Source organism: Crocodylus siamensis, chromosome 11 (genome assembly GCF_052110815.1).
Source record: "Crocodylus siamensis isolate JL-2025a chromosome 11, ASM5211081v1, whole genome shotgun sequence".
Lineage (NCBI taxonomy): Eukaryota > Metazoa > Chordata > Crocodylia > Crocodylidae > Crocodylus > Crocodylus siamensis.
In genome coordinates, this window is record NC_143405.1 from 2683145 (window position 1) to 2702094 (window position 18950).

Genomic DNA, 18950 nt, shown 5'->3' on the forward strand with positions numbered 1-18950 from the left:
AGGGTGTAGTTATTTAAAAAAAAAAAAAAAAAGGAAAGAAAGAAAGTCATACAATAGAAATGTTTCAGTTAAAATTTAACTTTGTAAATATTAAGGTGTACAATAAAGCTAGAAAAATATGGGTTTAAATATTGTCTTAGCTTATTATTTTTTATATATTTCCAAGCATCAATACCTTGAAAGGGTTCCCTTAGCATCTTTAAAATCAAGGAAGTCAGCATACTGCAAGGCTTAGTCAGTTGGACACTGTCTTAGTTATCTAAGAAGGCTTATCATTTGTATACAAAATGCTGAAAAAGAAAACAAAGGGAATTATTAACATTAGGTGGTCTCTTTGTATTCAGTTATACTGTGTGAAGCTTGTATTAAAGAAGGGAAATTCCCATACAAAGACTTTTGTTATGTACACAGAATACGTAGTTAAGTCTGTATTGCCCAGAGAAAGGACAATAATAATGTTATAAGTTCTTTAGAGTTCAAAAGTTGGTTTCTTTTTTTTACAAAAAAAATAAATGAATAAGTTGCACTTGTTCTTGTGGCCTTCTTCACTCTGTAAGATTTTGTCTACTCACCTTTGATTTTTTTCCATGTAGCATTCTTACAGATAGTATTTTAGTTGTCAATCTCATTAAAACAAAGAGTTCTCCTTTTTCCCCTTACATTTATAAGAATCTAAAGCAGCAACAAGGTCCCCATAAAAACTTGCTATTTAATTGTCCCAGTTCTTGTTGAGTGCTGCTGTGAAAAGTGACACATTTCAGCCATAGGCCAGTATCTTCTGATACGAGTTGGGGCCCAAACCAAAGGAAAAGTCTGTTATGTAAGGAGTGTGTGCACCTGTCTGAAGTGACAGAGCACCCACTCCCTACTGCCTCTGTGGTATTTCCAGGCTTATGTACAAAAGCTACTGTGCTTTGGGCTCTAACAAGAAAATAAAGTTCTTTTTATTAAGGTATCACCCCCACAAAATAAACAGCATTGTTGGTTGTACTTCTGTATTCAGAGGCCAGCAGTTGCTTTTTCGCTAGTTTGTTATAATATTTTGTGCTGTCTTGAAGATGCCTTTATACACTCTGCTCTCCTTTTAAACTTTGTGATAGGGGCAAGGCGGGCTTTTCAAAAGGGGCAGGGGTGTATGGTACTTAAAGCACCAGCTGTCTTCATAGGAGGGAGAATGATCACTGAACAGCCTAATAAGGGGTGGAGTGTATAACACGCTGCTTCCCTTGGAATTAACTACAGCACCTGTTTTAAACCAAGTATTTGTGCGTAGGAATGTGCTCCTATCTTAAACATTTCTCCTCTTGCTCCACCTCTTGCTTTCATTTAGTGTTGGTGGTACTTTAATAAAATATGTAGCTGTTATTGACAGTAGCAGAGAGTCTACCATTAGTACCTTTTACATTAGCGCTGAAAGAAACGGTGGGGCTTGGGGTGGGGGGAACCTTCAAATTGAGTGGTGTTGATAAATCATTGACTTGTTTTGCTGGCCTATGGATGAAAGGAAGCCATCACGGAGCAGAAAAAGCATGGCTGATAAGAGCCCATTTTTCAGTAATCAAATATTCATTAAAAGATCCCTGCTTTTTTGGAGTTCTCTTGATTGGCTGTTGTTAAAGTTGTTTGTTTTTCATTTTTGCTTTTGTTTTTTTAATCCATGAATTTTGGACACACAAATTTCTAACCAAATCTTTTCTGCATCAATTCTGTACAGTCTGAAAATTTGCTTGCCAAGCAACCTGTTCCCCCACTCGTTGAATAGGTGGAGGGCGCTATGCTCTTTTCCAACATGATGGCCGTCATTTCCGATGATTTATATGAAGTCATTTTTTATTTTTTTTTGTCATTTGTTGGGAGTTACTAACCACATTGTAAACCTGCCCCGTTGCTGCATATTTTACATTTCTCTGCTTTACTGAAAATATGAATGAGCTGTCAGTTCTTTGTTTAAAAAAAACACAGTGGTAACCTTGGAAGTGTTAGATGTTTCAATACCTTCAAAGGATTAAAAGTGCCCATTTTACAATGAAAATTCCACTTACAGCTGAAAGAGCAGAGAAATTTAAATGGAGCTTTAGCTTCAGTGAATCTCTGAAATTAACATCGAGTTTTTTGCTTCTCTGCTCTCTCCCCCACTGTAGGTGGTTTTTTCATTGACACTCCCTATTGCCAGCCTCTCAGCATCGCACCTTTTATTATTCACTTGGGCCCTCAAGATTTCTTCTCTGACTTCTAGAACCATCAGGTTGTGTGGCTCCAAATGACTATTTATAGAGGTCTTAAAAGCAAGAGCAAACGTGATTCGCTTTGAGGGGGTCTCAGCTTCAGATATGGAACTCTGAACTTTTCGTTTTTGAAAAGATTTTTTTTTCCTGAACTCAGATCCTTTTAATGAAAAGCAATACTTACACCAAGGCACAACAGTTCTTTCTTTGGAATCAAAACAATAGATGTGCATATACTTCTCTTGGTTATTTCTTCAATCCAGGAAGAAGAGACCAAGGTGCGAAACCTGTACTTTTGTATAAAAAAAAAAATAATAATTAAAAAAAAAAAATGGTGGGGCGCTCAATTTAGTTAGTTAACTCTGCTTTTAGCTTTCACCATTCAAATAATTCAGGATTTTAACTGACCAATTGTACCCGCATGTTTACTATCAGTGTTAACTTAAAAATTGCTACCAAGGCTTGCAGTGGCCATTCTTGAACCAATAGGTGCTGCATGACTTTGCACATGTCCTAAGGCATGAAATGTAGCAGATAGGTGGGAAAAAGATGTAATGTTTTTCCTCCAAAGCATAAGTCAATGTCTTGCTACCATGTCTTGCATTAATAATAAGCTGGAGAGGTTAGGCCTGAGACCACCTCTGAAATGGAGCGCTTAAGAATCTTACAAAACCTTCACCAAATAGTATGAAAACCTAGAACTTGCTGAACCTCAGTTCAGAACAACTTTTGCTTTTCTAAGTTTACTGGGATTTTTCCCTAAACCTTTTATGTTCATGTCTGAAATTGTGAATTGGTGATCAGCAATAATTAAGGATCGGAGTCTGTGTGAATGTCTTTTGTTTGTTTAAATGCTGTTGGAACATCTGTATATTGCAGGTTATGACTTTTGAGCAGTTTTCAGCAGGTTAATGTCACTTTATTCTCATTCTCTCCGGACCTTCATAGCCATATGCACTTGTATAAAATAGGCTGAAATGTAATGACTGTAAGCTGAGATCGTGGTATAAAAGGTAAGAGATTTTATTTTTAGCTTAAAGAAAACTTTTATTGATGTTTTTAAACTCCCACAATCATCTGACAATGGCATAAGTTTTTATTACATATTTATTTTATTTCAGAATTTAAATTCTTAAAAAAAAATCCACAGGTCTGAATTCAGATCTGTCTTTCTGTTTTTCTTGCTGCTAAAATTAGTCTCAGATTAAGAAATTGCTGCTATTAAAATATCTCTGTATAAATGAAAGAATCTTAGTCTTATTGACGTTATTTTGCTTGCTCCAAACATTTAGCTATCTTGATACTTTTGAGTATCAAGCACTGTTTGTTTTTCCTTTCCAGTGGAAAAGTATAAAATGTGTAGCAATCAAAAGCAAAAAGTGGGCAAATAACCCTGGTTTGTAATGAAAGCCATAACATAGTTGTAGGTGAACAGAATCAAAATGTAAAGATAAATAGCTGATATTGTCTAATTAATAAGAAAATAATCATTTCCCTAAGCTATTAAAATTAATCTAATGAAGAAGGAGAAGCTTTGATATTTCAGATAAAGTAAAATCTACAGAGGCCAAATTTATTTTAGTTTAAATTAATTCATATAGCCAATTTTGCTTTGGTGTGGCGGAGAGGAGGGTGATTAACTCAGCATGAATAAATAGCTTAGCAGCAGTTTCATGAAGCTAAGAATTAGGATACAGCCATTAATCAATTATTCTGTATTAAAATATATCTTCAAGCATTTTACTTGGATTAAATTGGTTCTGGATTAGGATGTGATATGCATTGATTTTTTTAAAATCGTGTTTTCATATTTGTTTTTACATAAACTTGCATTGTATATTGCATATTACTGGACTTCATATATAATTTTCTGTCGTATAGTATAAAGTTTCTGCGGACAACTGTTCATGCAGAAATTGTATTTAGAATATAGCGTTTAAATGCAAAGTTATCATCTCAGTTCCTCTTAGTACCCAGTGCACAAAAAAACCCCACTTTTGTACTGGTGATGCAGCTGAAATGCACCACTGCATAACTTAATGGTAACTCATGCTCAGAATATGCTGCTTTACATCAGAGGGTAACAGTGGTAAATGCTTTTTTTATTTAACCATTTAAATGCACTGTAAATGTATCTTACCCTGAATGCAATTCAGGATGGACCTGGATGGAATTTATACCCTGCCCCTAAAAACATAGCTCTCAATATTTTAACTGCTTTGGTATTGATGGCAGCCTCTCTTGCTTATGAGAGCGCTTCAACATCATTTGTGGGCACAATCCATGGGCCATCAAAATACTATACAATGCTCAAAGTGTCTTGGTGCAGACTTGCATCCACTGTTATCTCCAGGGCACAAGCTTTGGCTCAGCTGAGCCTTCCTTAACACCCAAGGGTCTGAGTCTTGCGACTGCTGATCATTGTATTAGGAATGGACTGCAATAGTGGCTTGCTCTGTTACATTTAAAAAGATATCATATTTATCTAAATTCAAAACAACTTGGAATGTAAAATAATTCCAAATAATTCTATACATGGAAAACTTACAACTTTGTTATAATTTCCTGTGTATAGAATCTAATTATTGGCCACTTGTCTTAAGTTCATCCCCCACAACACTGCAGAGGGGAAAGCAGTGGCAGGGGGCAGGTGGCTAGGACCCAAGCAGCCTAATTGCCGCTGCTGCTTGCCCGCTCCCATCTTGTACTCGAATTTAAGACGTGGGATTTTTTTTCCACATGTTGCAAAACACTTGTCTTGGATTTGAGTAAACATGGGACTTCTAATCTGAGTTAAGCCGTGTGGTGTGTAACTGCTCCTGTGCCAGGATCAGGTTATGACAATCTGCTGAGTGCAAGCACTGACCAACAGAATGCAGTGCTCCTCCTCAGGCTCACTTTATATATAGTTTGCTTTTGTGGCCTTTACTTTGGCACCTTTAATCTACTGCTCTCACATCTTATAGTTTTAGCCTGAATTGTTCTTATTCTCTGGTTCGCCTTTTGCCACTTTTCCTTCTGTTGCACTGATGATGCTCCTTTGGCACATTCACTACGCCTGTCAAGGAAGCTGTGAAGTCATCCTCTTCCCTTCTTCATTCAGCACATGCCTACTTTTCCTTGGGCCTTTTTTGCTCATCCTGTTCACTTTGTGGAGTCTCCTCTTAGCAGGAGCTCCTCTCCTGATGTAGGTTTGGCTCTTGGCATTAAGTCGATTTAAAGATTTTGGTTCCTAATTCCTGTTTTCAAAACTAACTTAAAGCAATGGGAGTGAGGCTCTTAAATCAGCTCAGTGCCCAGTGGGAGTTAAGTGCCTAATCTGCATCCATAGGTGCCTGTATGCCTTTGAAACTCTGGCTCTTTGGAGCCTTTCTTTTATTGAGAGTCAATGAGATTTTAGGCATTTCTGAAAATGTTGCTTATTGGCCAAAGAGCCCAAATACCAGCCCAAGGCTCCAAAGTGCCTTTGTCGCTTGAAAATGGGATTTGGGATCCCACAGACATGTCTGCATCATGCTGAGAAGCCTGTCCTGCCCACTCACTCCTGCTCAATTCACGCCAAACTCCACGAATGAAGCAGTGCAGTCATCATAAAGTGGCCCAGGGCACGTGCCAAGCAGCGTATTTGATGGAGTGCCTGCGCTGCCGGGGTAAGAGTGGGCAGTGCCCCTTGGGGATGGCCCTAGGTACAGCAGGGAGGTGGTATAGGTGAGACTTAAGTCATGGATGCACTTTGGCCATCCATGCCAAAACACTAACACTCCTTGGACTATCGAGCACCTTCTTGCTAGCCAGAAGCTTGGGTTGTACCAGGAGAGTCAGTCTGTCTGCTAGGAGAAAATGCCTTCTTGTGCCTCCACACATGCCGGCTTGTTTTCATCAGCAGGGCATTTCAAAACCCAGGTAAGCAAGCAGAGGAGGATAGTACAATGTGCCTTTGTCTTTAGAATGGAGGCCTGTAACTTTTAGGCTGCTGAATTTTGTACCTTTTGAATTCAGCTGAACAGTCCTGTATGCAGACTGGGTTTCCACAGCTCCAGCTGGCTGCTGTGGAGCTATTCCTGTGCCCTGGCTGAGGAGGCTTGCTCTCCCAAATTTCTCCCTTTAGGGATCTGGTGACTCTTCCTTACCACTGGTTTCCTTCATGGCTGTGGCACCAGTCCAGGAGGGGAGCTGCTGTTGAACATGTGCTGTGACAGTAGTCTGTTTAATAAAAAGGAAAAGAATGACGGGATTTAGGAAAATCCTCCAGCCTTGAGCACCTAATTTTGGAAACAGAGGTCTGTGTTATGTTGTCTAGATGAATCATGTCAGTTTGCAGACTTTGCCCAAGCAACCAGCAAAATACTTACTCCTGCAAGCAGTTTTTGCCTTTGCTGCTATCGGCTCTGGCTGCCCAAGAAGCTGGGGACTGCAGAGAAGCAAATGCCCTAAATTGGTACTGCCCGCTGGTAAAAGTTCCTGGGAAAAGAGAACATTTATTACCCATGCCTTCACCTCCTGATGGAGTTACTGCAACGTGCTTGGAAGCCACTGAGGAGCCAAAGAGCATGCCAGGTAGATGCTGAACAGGCTGTTCTAGCTTCTGCTTTGTCTACAGGTATAATTCTTGGCAGCATTAGTCGATGTAGTCTGGAACTACCAACGGCCGGTATAGTTTAGTTGATGGATCTGCCTTTCTTATCTTGCTCCCTCATGGTTGACACCAGTTTGTGAATGGGTGAAGGTTGAAAAGGCATTTGCTGAGGGAGCCTGAGACTTTTCTACCCCACCGTTAGGTTTGTTCAGTCAAGGGTCTGGTTTGTTGGGAGACTTGCCTGTCAATTGTCTTGGGTTTAATAGTGTTTCTACATGACCAGATGGCATAACAGGAATATGATATAGAGGCTGTCCAGGTTTTTCAGCACAGTGGTGTTGAACCGCATTTCAGGTGCCTCAGTGGCCAGCAGTGGGATACTGGGTTGCAAAGGGCTTGGCTAGGAGAGAGCCTGTTAAGTCATGTCTCCTGCCCACGGGGTCCATTCTGTGCCAATGTCCATCATTTTCCTTAAACATGCCTCAGTATTTGGTACACAGTGACTCTTATTCCTGGGCTCCACACATGGAGCAAGCATGTAACACGCAGCCTCTATTGTCCTAGTGATTCCTGTTGGACAGAGTACATGATCGAGCTCGCGCGAAGGCAGCTTAGTGCCCGTGTAGGTGGTTTCTAATTTGTCTAATTTGCTGTCGCACAGCCAACAGGAGTTAATTAGATGATTCCAGCCACCGTCACAGCTCCCACTTACGGTCCTGTCAGCCTTGCTGCCAAGAGCTGCACTGGATTTTTAATACCTGGTGCATTCCTTCTATCCCCCCTCTTTCATGATCTACTCCAACATCCCAGTGAATAACTGCCTGGCTGTATTCTCCATGGCATCCTTGCAGCAGAACAAGCTTGCAGACCCTTCCAGGCATTGAATTCTTGATGGCCTTGAACTAACCTCTGGAAAGGCTTTAATCCAATAGCAGATTTTGACCATAAAGGCTTTTAAACGTGTCAGGCACATGGTGAGGTCTATTCTTTCTTATATGCACCTCAACCAGCTGGTGCTCATCTCTGTAGTGGGTATCTAGCTCTCTACTTGCTGGGGAAGAGAGAGACGTTGTCTCTTGTATTGCTCTTGCCTCCTAACTGAAGAGTGATCTTCGTAGTGCCTTATTCAGAAGTTCTCTAACTACAGGAAGTCTTAATTAGCAAGGTATGTAACACCAAAATCCTCTCAAGCTGTGGCTTTCCCAACAACCACTGAGTGAAATACCCCAACTACAAGAACTCCTTTGGGCAGGACAGTCAACAGGCACTGGCCCATCTAGATTCCTAGGCAGTGAGGAGGAAACACTCCTTTATGGGCTGGCTGTTGCAAAGTCCTGCATGAGCCGCCGGCACCAGGAACAATCTGAAACTAGATGGCACAGCCTTCTTACCCAGTCTAGCAGTTCCCATGGACTGGGAGAACCCATAATAGAGACAAGTCCTAGAGGTCTTATCCCTCTTTCTCAGTTGTGGCTCAAGAAATGTAGGTGATGACATCAGAGGAACATGCACACACCCTCCAAATATTAAAGCTGCATTTGCTGGACTTTTTCCTGGAGGGGTTGGAGGAGATGGAGCAGATGCTCTCCCCTTTCATTATATAGATTTCTAGATTGATGCTTTATGGGTCCCAACAGGGCTGAGCCTAAAGAATGTTTTCTGTACATTTCTCCAGATTGCCTGCTTATTAACAGGCTGTGCTGGGATATCCCACAGGATTCAGTCCGAGTCCTCAAGAGACGGGGCATTTCTGGTGATCGTTCTCCAAGCAATGACGGGTGAATTCCCCTCTGCTACATTTTGTGCCCATAAGGGTCGGATGCAATTTGCTTTATGTTGCAGCTCTTGTCTTACATCCTTGTCTTACATTTAGTTATTCAGCTAAATGGCTGGCTAGCTCCTGCACTACATTTAAGATGCATCTGCCCTCTTCTGTTGACAGCATCTTTCCTCAAACTTCAGCCTGGCTCCAAAGAAGTCAGTGGCGGCTGGCACACAATCCCTCTGCTTATGGCTGAATTTGGGGGCACAAGATCTCTGTCACTGAGAAACAGATAACACTGACTCTTAAAGATGTGATGAAATACAAACACGGTTTGGCATTTTTAAGTACCAGATCTGCCTGGCCTAGTTTCAGGATATCCAAAACTACCTTGCTTGAAGACTTGCTGAGGAGAGGTGATATACAAGTCATAGCATCCTTAAAACAATTCTAGCAAGCCCAGCTTTAATATTTAAAGGGTGGTTGATGTGTATGTCCCTCTACTGTTATCAGTGAAGAAACCTCTTGAAAAATAAGAGACTTGATTGACTAGTTGAAGTAAAGAAAGTGAATGTTTTGGTCATGTTTGCTATCTATCCTGTGTGCAGACAGCTTGTCTATTAACTGCCATTGATTTCATTTTTCTGCTGTGTTTGAGCAGATCTAGTTTGTGGTGAAACTGATCTTTATAATAAAGTGGAAATTCTATTATAGTCACTTCAGAGTAACTCACTGGAGAAACTCTTGCTGTTTCTGGCATCAAAGTCCCATGCCAAGGATTGTGGTAGCTGTGTTCAGCTGTATTTTCTTTGTAGAACACATTTTGGACATTTAACCACGATCTCGGGTAAATTGATCCTGTGTGTTAGCAAAGAAGCCGTCTGATCAGAAATGTCTTATTGCTGTCTTGCGTATGAGGCACTGGCACTTAAGGATAACTCTGGTGTATCCTCTCAATGCACAGATATTTATGCACGCAGCTTTATTCATGCCTATGAAATTTCTCCTTTTCTCAACCCTGAAACAGGAGCCCCTCAGAATACAGGTAAGTGGTTCATCTGTAACTAATCCTTAATGCAAAGGAAAAACAAAGGACAAGAGTGCCTATCCCCACATCTGGGGTCTTTTTGCTCGGAGGGTGGGTGCTCTTCTGGTCTGCCTGTTATCACGTGTCACTGCAAAGTGTCTTGCAAAAGTAAGCTGGCCTCTTGCAGAGCTGATGCAGCTAAACTCAGCATGAGTTTAAATTCAGTAACATAGTTTTCTTTATCTCACTGACTGCATGAAATATTCAGATCAAATCTTTAGCTTGGAGTTTTACTGGACTTGAATGATCAGAGATAACTGGGAATCTCCATTCCTTGGATCTAATTTTGATTTTTAGATTCTGTTTTATCCCACTCTTTGGTGTCTTTCTCTTTCCATCTCAGTGCCATATACTGCGAGGCATAGGGGGTAACTTAAACTTAATAGTCAAAAGCAATCGGCAGAAAAAATGATGGCACAGCTGGTTAGGGAATTCTGTGCCATGTTAATGTAAAGTCCAACTTATGAATAAGACTTGCGAGAAATTTAAACAAGGTATCTTGGAATTCAGCTGCAGATTCAAATTACATCATGTAATCTCTGACCTGAAGGCTTGTGTCAACTGGATAGTTAAAGGCACAGTCCCTTTTGATTTGTCATGTAATATAAGAATATCAAAATGTTTTATAACCGTGGAAGCGGATGTCTTTGAAAACATCTGGACTGACATCTCTTCGGGTGCAGGCTGGTGACCCTACCTCCAGGCACAAGAGGGGTACGACACGCTATTTTAAATGCCTACACTGATTATCCTACAGAGGAACCTCAGTTCCAACCTTGTTCAGACCCTGCTGTGCTAATGTAGCTCTTACTGCATCCTGTGGATAGTTTCAAGCTGCATTCATTTGCTTCCTGACTGTATTTGGTTCCTTGTTCAGTACTTGAATTAAATGAGTTCAGGGAAAAAGAGGCCCAGCACAGACATTGTCACTGAACTCCCTTCTCTGCACTTGACGGCTGAGGCAAGGATTTCTTAAGGTGGTATCTTTTATTGGACCAACTATCGTTGGGGTAGAGTTTAAACAAACTTTCAAATGAAAGACATTCTTCATCAGGTCACTTGATGGTTGAAGCATCTTGGAGTGAAGCTTGAAGTGCTTCTCCTTATGCACAAATATTTGTTTTAACCAAATGTTGAGACGCCAAGGTTGTGACCCTGGTACTCTTCACTAGCACTAACTACACCGAGGGGCTAGGGTAAGATGGGGACAGTGTAATTACTGTTAGTATTTGAGCGACCCAGCTCAAGGCTTTACACTACCCAGGGAGCAAGGCTTCTGGGCATGTCTGTGCAGTAGATTAGATGACACTGTTGGAGACAGACTTTCTGGTTCAGTGAACAGGGACAGGATGGAAAGATTTCAAAAGCGAGTGAGGTGAGGATGAAGAATGCAGGAAAGTCAATAAGCAGATTAAATTCCCCAATGCAATCCTATTCTATCAGAAGTCTGCTCTTGGCAGTGCAGGACTGTGCAGCTGAATTTGGATGAAGGAAAGAAGAGGGCTGCTGTTAACTCATTTGCCTGGTGCTCGGCGTGCTTGCCCTTTTACACTTAAGCAGAGAACGCCATGGTGGTGAAGAGGAGCCACTGCCCTCAATTGCACAGGAGGATACACTCCTCTCACTCCATTAAACAGGTTTAGATGCAACAAACAACAGCAAACACAAAACAGCTTCCTCCTCGCAGAACTGAACAGGTTGTCAAAATAGTCCCAGCTAATCCTTTTCTAAGATAGCAAGAGGTTAAAGTGCCAGAATGGAGCACAAGGTGAGTCTCTTGAGAACTGCTGTGAATTAGTTGGCTAAACAATAAAGGGAAATGTCACTTGGAAACTGCCTGACTTTCCTTTATTGCTGATTTTTTTCTGTTCTCAGAAAAGCACAAGCTTGTGTAAGCATAAGCAATACAGACTTACTCAGGGCACCGTGTTAGCTCAGCAGTGGACACTAACAACAGAGGCACATCTCAATGGGGCTTAATTAAGAGAAGCAGAGCAGCTGGTCAGACCTGCATTACTGCTGTATGAACAAAGGGCTACTAATACTATTGCAGTGTAGACAGAAGGTTGACAGGCCTACTTACCATCGTTAACCTAATGATGTATGAAAGTAGGCATATGCAAAATTCCATGTTAAAAAAGTGTCCTGTATTCTAACAAAGTCCAGCGTAACAAGAGAACAAATGCTGCTTATTCAACATTTTGGCAAATACATTTTCCAACCACAGAGAGGCTTTGCCACATTTGACACAAAGCAGAATGGGGATTCAAAGCTTTACAGTTCTTCATAGTGTCACTAATTCCACTGTTGCTGTTTGCTACAAATCTTTTACTCAAGACCAGACTAATGTAGACTTCTAATCGCACCTGTTACCTTGGGAAAATATTGAAAAGTAGTTGAACGCACTGCCTGTAATACCACTTCTCTTGCTTTCAACTACACAGAGCCATTCTCTGGGCAATGCTGCATATTTAAATCTGCTCTCAAAGCCAAAATGATGCAAAACAGCTGCAAAATCCCACCACCCACACAGTCTAGTTACACACTTATTACCAATTCTAGTGAGGACACGCACATCCCTAACTACCTTGCTAGACAGCTAAATACCAGAAATCATCAAGGCCTTTAAGGATAAATAGTTTAAACTACTCCCTTGGTGAAAAGGGAAGGAGGGAACTGACTCACTCTCTTCTGCTTTGAAAAGTTCAGTGTCAAGTCTGTGATCCTGTCCCTAATCAATATGTATTGATCAAACGGGCTACTGACCAAAGATGATGGCCACCTCCCAAGCCAACCCAACAATACGCACCTCCGTTACTTGCTCTTGACCTAGCCTGGGGCCAGGAGCACTCTGGGAGACTTGCTTTCTAGAAGGACGTTTCCTTTCAAGATTGCATTGTGCAAGAGTTCAAAAGTACTGGAAAAGCTTAGGAGAATAGTTCTCTACAGACTACATGCTTTTAAAAATCCTACCCGGTATGGGTAGTAACAGGTGTAGCAACACAGCCCCTTATCTCTCATATCTCTCCCTTACCTTAATAAGACATTTGTGGGAGAGAGATGGGAGATTTTCAGAAGTAGCCAGTGTTCTGGATACCCAGGTTGACACCTGCTCTATGGGAAGAACTGTGAACCCACCCTGTGGAAAATCACATCTTTCTAAGATGTCCTATTAAAGAGCTAACATGACTAGCTTCTTCTGAGCACCTGGACAGATGGGTCCACACATGCAGCCAGCACACCCCCTTTTTCCTTCCGTTTTACTTTGGAAACTTATCAGGTTGTGTTGAGTCCTGCAACTCTGTATTGATTAGCAAATGAGCTTAAATCCTCAAAAATGCAAGCTCGCTGCTCCCAGCTCCTAAAGAATGTGCAGAAATGGGAACTTGTTGTTTCAGGCTTGTCAGCCATTTCACAATAAAGAAACTCAAGTTTTTTGGCCCTGCTGAGTCTCAGAGCAGAGCCACATGCCAATCTTTGCAAGCTTCCTTAAAGTAAAAATGGCAAAATGACTAAACTCCTCCCCAAACTTACTGCCTCTGAACTACTCCAACTTTAAATGCTTTCATTAATGCCTTCAACACCAAATATAACACTAAACAATCCCATATTTTGCATATGAAAATTATTGAAAAGAATAGTCTAGAGAGAATTTCTCAATGAAATAGGAGATCCTTATGGTTTTAAGTAGAGATTGAATTACAAAAAGGTCCCTTCCTTGTCTGCAGCCTGTCAAGAAGACCCTGATGTTTATTTTTCCCTGAATATACTGTAAACAATGCAATTTGAAATACGAAGTTGGCAATAATCTTAGTTGTGTATATTGTAAAAAGTGTACTCAACATATTCCAAGTGGTGTTTTAATTTAGGAGCAGGGGAAAAGCAACTGATGCCAAATTGAAAGCAGATTAAATTTGCTCAGTATTAAAACCAGCCTGCAGATGTGAGATGTACAGACTGCTCTTTGTACACTGAATGTCCTTATCTCAGTGATGCTGTACCTGTATACTTGATCTCATCTTGCTTCTGTGTTGTGGTTAGTATGTCCGCCACTATTGTGAAATGTGCAGAGCACAGATATTTGCACTGTAATCTTGGTGCAGCTGCCACTGAATGTAACCCAGCACTGCTGCCTTCTCTGTACTTAAATCCCTGACCTGTTTCACTTGCTCCAAACAAGGCACAATAAAAGCTTTTCTCTGCAAACAGGATCTATGTCCCTGTGACTGATCTGAGTGTCCAACTCTGTTAATAAACCTTGCTGAACTGCAGTGTTGGTCTAATTTCTAATAGGAAACTATCTTTGCTTTTTAGAGCATGAAGCCTTGGAGACTAAATGAAGGGAGACCTGTTTCTCTTGAATAGTTGGGGCATTGTCTAGGTGGACAGGTGCCATGGCTTTCTTTAGGCTATTCGGCTCTGACAGAGGTTACAGACAGGAACATAATGAGGACTTGCATTGCATGGAATGAGGCTGGAATACAATCCTTTTGCAAGGGCAGCACTGAAGACAGTGTTGTATGTGTCCACATGAAAAAGGGTTCTGCAGCGATTCCTGAGAGTCATGATAGAGGAATGACCTTAACAGAAGCAGTAGGATTGTTTGTATCTGCAGCCCGAGAAAGGAATTGCTGCAATGGGATCTTAAACCTTAAGCTGGAATTTCCCACTACACCTATACCTTCAAAACCTCTTTACTACTTGATAAAAACCTAAGGTCAAGCACTGTGCTCTACAACAGATGAGAAGCATACACTTGCTTTTCTACAGGTGGGAAGCCAGTTTGTGACTTGATTTTTCATTTGACCAGGAAGGTAGCTTCCAGCACACATGCCTGACTCCTCTCTCCTTGTTTTTACCTATAGTTTCATTGTGCAATTTTAAACTTCCCACAAATGAGCTTTCCACTGGAGAGGTTAAGTGAAAACACTGACCTGCCTGCCATTTTGAGTTGGGGCTCACATTAAGTATTGCAGTTGAAAGACTGGCAGGCACATGCACAGTATCTAGGGTGGCCGTCACAGAGGACAGTCAGGTTATCCTGTGTCCTCTATTGATGTGAAACCAGACACCTTTTATTTTTCTTGAAGAGAAAAATAGAGGACAAAGGGGCGTTGGGTTTTGTATCGCTAGAGGACAGAGGAGCAGAAAGCCGGCATGTCCTCTACAGTGGCCACCCTAACAGTATCGGTTGCAGAACTCTATGCACTAATGGTTTCTAGGTGACTAATTTTCATGCTAAAAGAGCACTGTTCTTTCCAGTGGGGAGCCCTGTATTTGGCATATAGTTAGGAAAGTAGAATGAAATTGGATTCTTTTATAATTAGATTTATCAGAGGATAAGGCAACACTTCAATGTTTGTGTGTGGAAAGAAGGTAAGTTCCTCCCCTCCCCCAGCTCCCCAGTAATTCAAACCCTTTCCCTGTGTTGGAGCATGATTCCCTTGTTACACTGCTACCATTTGGGTCCATCCCTGATTGCCAAGGTCCTGACCAAATGCAGTCTACTTCAGCATCCAGAGAAAACAGGCAAAAAATGATGTCCCATGCTCTGTCACCTTTGCTTTGGGTTATTCTCTCATAGAATGGTTTTTATTTTAAGGTGACAATACATGCAAATGTAGTATTAATATGGTCATTCAAAAGGTGAAACATGGTCTGTGTCAGATGCATTCAGTCCCTGCCCTTGGCTCTTGCTGTGCCTGTATTATTCAAGATTCCCCTTCCAGGAACCGATGCTGAAAAGCTGCAGCCCCCATACGCTTACCTTTTCATGGAAGTGTTTTTCTGATCCTGTTGTTCAGTCTTTTCATTTCGGAAGGCTTGAGTGGAGTTTGCTAGTCAAATTCAGAAGACACCAAGCTGGAAGAGAGGATTAAAATGCAGTATAGATGACTACATTTGAGAGTCTGCTCTCAATAAATTTGCTTCCCTGGGAGCCTAGGGCTTAGTATATATGACAAATTGCGTAAAACACAGTGGCAAAAAGGCCAAGTGTGTTATATTGGGTTGAATATGCACAAAAAGCCCACTAATCTCTTGCTAATGAGGAAGGGTGCTGTTCAGTTGCTTTTAAATACCAGATATTTAATTAAAACTGCAAAGCAGATTCTTCAAAAGGCTTAGCAAGTTAAGATCTACAGCCATGGTCAGCTGAGAAACGATGATTAATGCTTCAAGTTCATAATGTTGTTAAAGGGATGAACTTCCTATCATTAACCAGTCAGTGCCAGAGGCTGTCCAATACCATCTTCTCAAGTCACAGTCTGCCAGGATGTGCCTATAAATACTGCCTTTGGGGTAACACAGCAGAGAAAGTTCAGGTTTAATACTAAATAAAGTTGTTTATCTAATGCTTTGCCAGTGCAATAACCGTGTGAACTGGGCAAAAACCTCCAGCATGGCATATACCAGTGATTCTCAGCCAAGGTCCCCTTGAGATCCTTTTAAGGGTGATGTAGGTATGCACACACGATTCACAAGAAAAACCCAGAGAGTTTGGGTAGGAATCCATAATGTCAAAAACATTCTGCCCTGCTGTTTTTTTTTCTGAGTTCCTTGCAATAGAAAAACTGCTCTATTATTTTTCTGCAGTCAAAAAGTGAACGAAAACTAAGAGCTGGCATTTTCCAAAGGGTGCCTTGACTCTTAAAAAAAAAAAAGCTTGAGAAACACCAACTTCCTAAAGGAAATCAAGGCTGTTACAATGTGGGAGGAAGGGCTGTGCGTGCAGTCACCCCAAGAGCATGCATTTAAAGTGCTTTGCGACTCTCCTCCGTCCTTCCCTCAAAGCTGGCATCTAAAGTGCCCTGAATAATGACTGCTATCACCGTGTTACATAATTTGACCCTATAATTACATCTGATGAGAACTACAGGTCCCACACATTCAACTAGTCACTGAGCTGTAATCTGTGCCTTTGTAGTGAGACTAGCTTCCAGCAGCAGCTAAGCCCATTTCTTGGCACTCAGGATGCCGTTATGAAATGCAGTCAGTTTGACGCAGGTGCCACCTGGTTCCCACCTTCAAAACTAAAGGCAGTGAAGGAGGCCAGCACAGGCCACTTCACTCAGGTAAGTGGCTGCACCTACTAGAAACAGGTTTGACCCTCAAGTCGTGAGGCTGGAATTTGTAGGAGCAGAAAAGGGCAGATAAAGCAGCCTGCAACTGCAGAGCTGGTGAAGATGTGCTCACCAGGCACATCTACACATGCACTTTCATGCGCATTAGTTTATTTTAATGCACATTAAAGTGTCACTAAAAAAAGTGCTATTTAGTCAATGCGCAGTAAAATAAGTAATGCGCGCTAAGCACCACTAAAAACCGTGGGTGCCTGTATGTGAGCGCAGAGGCTGCTCCAACATGCTGTAATTACAGTGCATTGGAGCAGAATCAACTCAGTCTGGTGGGCCATGGCAATTGCCATGCTCCAGCAGCCTCCTGCATTTCGTGTATCAGTGATCCTGTGCTTCAAAATGGCGGCTGGGATACTTTATTTAAAGCGTATTCATTGAGCTTTATCTAAAGTGTCCCCGCATTAAGAGGAGCTAAGATACATTTTCCTAGTACTTCACAGGGAGTTACTAGATTTAATGGGCATTAACTAAAGCATGTTCATGCATGTGTAGATGCACCCTCATCACTCTGAACTGAAGCATCCCAGAGAGGGCTGTGAACTGTCTGCACATCAGACTTGTCATCTTTCACCTCAAGGCTGGCGGCACTAAGCAGAAGTCCTACCCAAGGCTCCTTCAGCAGGACAGGAGCCCTGCTCTCAAAGTCCTTGATGTGACCTGGGCAGCAGCTGAATGAACCTGCCTGTTTCTGGTCTCACCAGCAGGGATGTGTAGAGGAGATGCCTTTTGTGGGGAGGATCTCCAGCTTTTCTTCCACAGAGGTGCCAGCAGGGACAAGGAGAGACAACACTTGGTCTCTGCCTGGTGTGTGAAAGGAGCTGGGCTGCTCCAGATGCTGGTGGACACCATGTAGTCCCTCTGCCTCTACAGGCCTCTCAAGAGGGGCCAGCTGAAATAACTGTTCTGGTGGTTCGCTGAAGCACCTAATAGGAAGCAGAAGGGTTAACGAGCCAGAGGCACTCAAAGGGCAATCGAATGGATGTATGCACACTCCTCCGCTGTTTCTAAGGAGATGCCTAGTGAAAACCAATTACACCCTATTTACTATGAGCGGCTGGCCTGTTTCCTCTAAGAGGCCAAGCTCTCTAGACCTTGTTCACCATCCAGGTGCCTTCTCACAGGTTGCTTAGACAGCTGAAAGAGCAGCCATGTCTGGACCCGGGAGCCTACAGAAAAGCAATCAAAGCCACCTCTCTGGTTCTCGCCTCTTCCCCCGGGCACTTGGATGGTCTGGCTAATGCAGCAGCACCCAGTCAGACCGTTCGATCAAAAGACAGATGATGAGACCTGCAAGTAAAAGACACTTCTATTGCACACAGCTGCCCCTATTGTTGGCATGCCATGCACTCAGTTGGAGCTGCGATTAAAATCCCCAGCGCATGCAGGCTGAGGCACTTCCTCCCACAGGCAGGGAGCCCACTGCGAGAGCACTGTCACTGTGGAGAAGGTACATTTGAGTACAGAGAAAGAAGAAGAAATCAATTTATTGACTGAGATGCGCACAACTAACAAGCCAGCCCGGCTCTCCCGTGGGTGAGGAACTGCCACATCCACGGAGCAGGCTGAGACTATTCAGAGAGCTGACCTGCAGCCCCTGTGCTTCATAGCGCAGGGAAGGAGATGCACACGGCAAACCAGATGCAGTCTGCTTCCAGTCTTCCCTGAAGGTTTGCAGCCTGATTCACCATGGGCAACCTCCTCTTTCTCTGGCTCACAGAGCACATACCGAAGGAGCCGCTGTATCACTTCCTGACTGACGCACTTTCCCTGAAGGGACCCAGGGTGGGCACAGACCTTGGCTTATTCAGCAGCCCACATGCCGCCTACTCAATGCAGACGCCACCGCATTCCTCCCTGTGGTCTGCAGGAGAAGAAATCAGGGTGGGGAATCGGGCAAGGAGAAATTAATTCTCAGCATTGTTTGAAAAGTGAAGCTGTTTGTGCTCGCCAGCTTGGCAAGCCGGTAACTTTCCAAAGGCTGCCAGCCCACACGCTAGAATCTCAGCTTTCTATTAAAAAATGAATGGGCTCTAGCCCCATGCTGAAAGCTGCACATGAACTTGACATGTGTAAGAGAGCCTGAAAACAGCCCAGAGCAGGAGGCCTTAATGCAAGCCTCACAATGTCATAATGAGCAGGTATGCAAGAGTCAGTCCTTAACTAC

The 18950-nt window shown here is 42.5% G+C and overlaps 1 long non-coding RNA gene across 1 annotated transcript; it reads right to left on the reverse strand.

The window, feature by feature from the left end:
* Window positions 1–12: 12 nt before the first annotated feature.
* Window positions 13–13889, reverse strand: LOC149855249 (uncharacterized). Its single transcript, XR_016438593.1, has 2 exons — window positions 2410–13889; window positions 13–290 (listed from the first exon to the last, which is right to left on the reverse strand). It is a non-coding gene; the product is annotated as an uncharacterized LOC149855249 (long non-coding RNA).
* Window positions 13890–18950: the final 5061 nt, after the last annotated feature.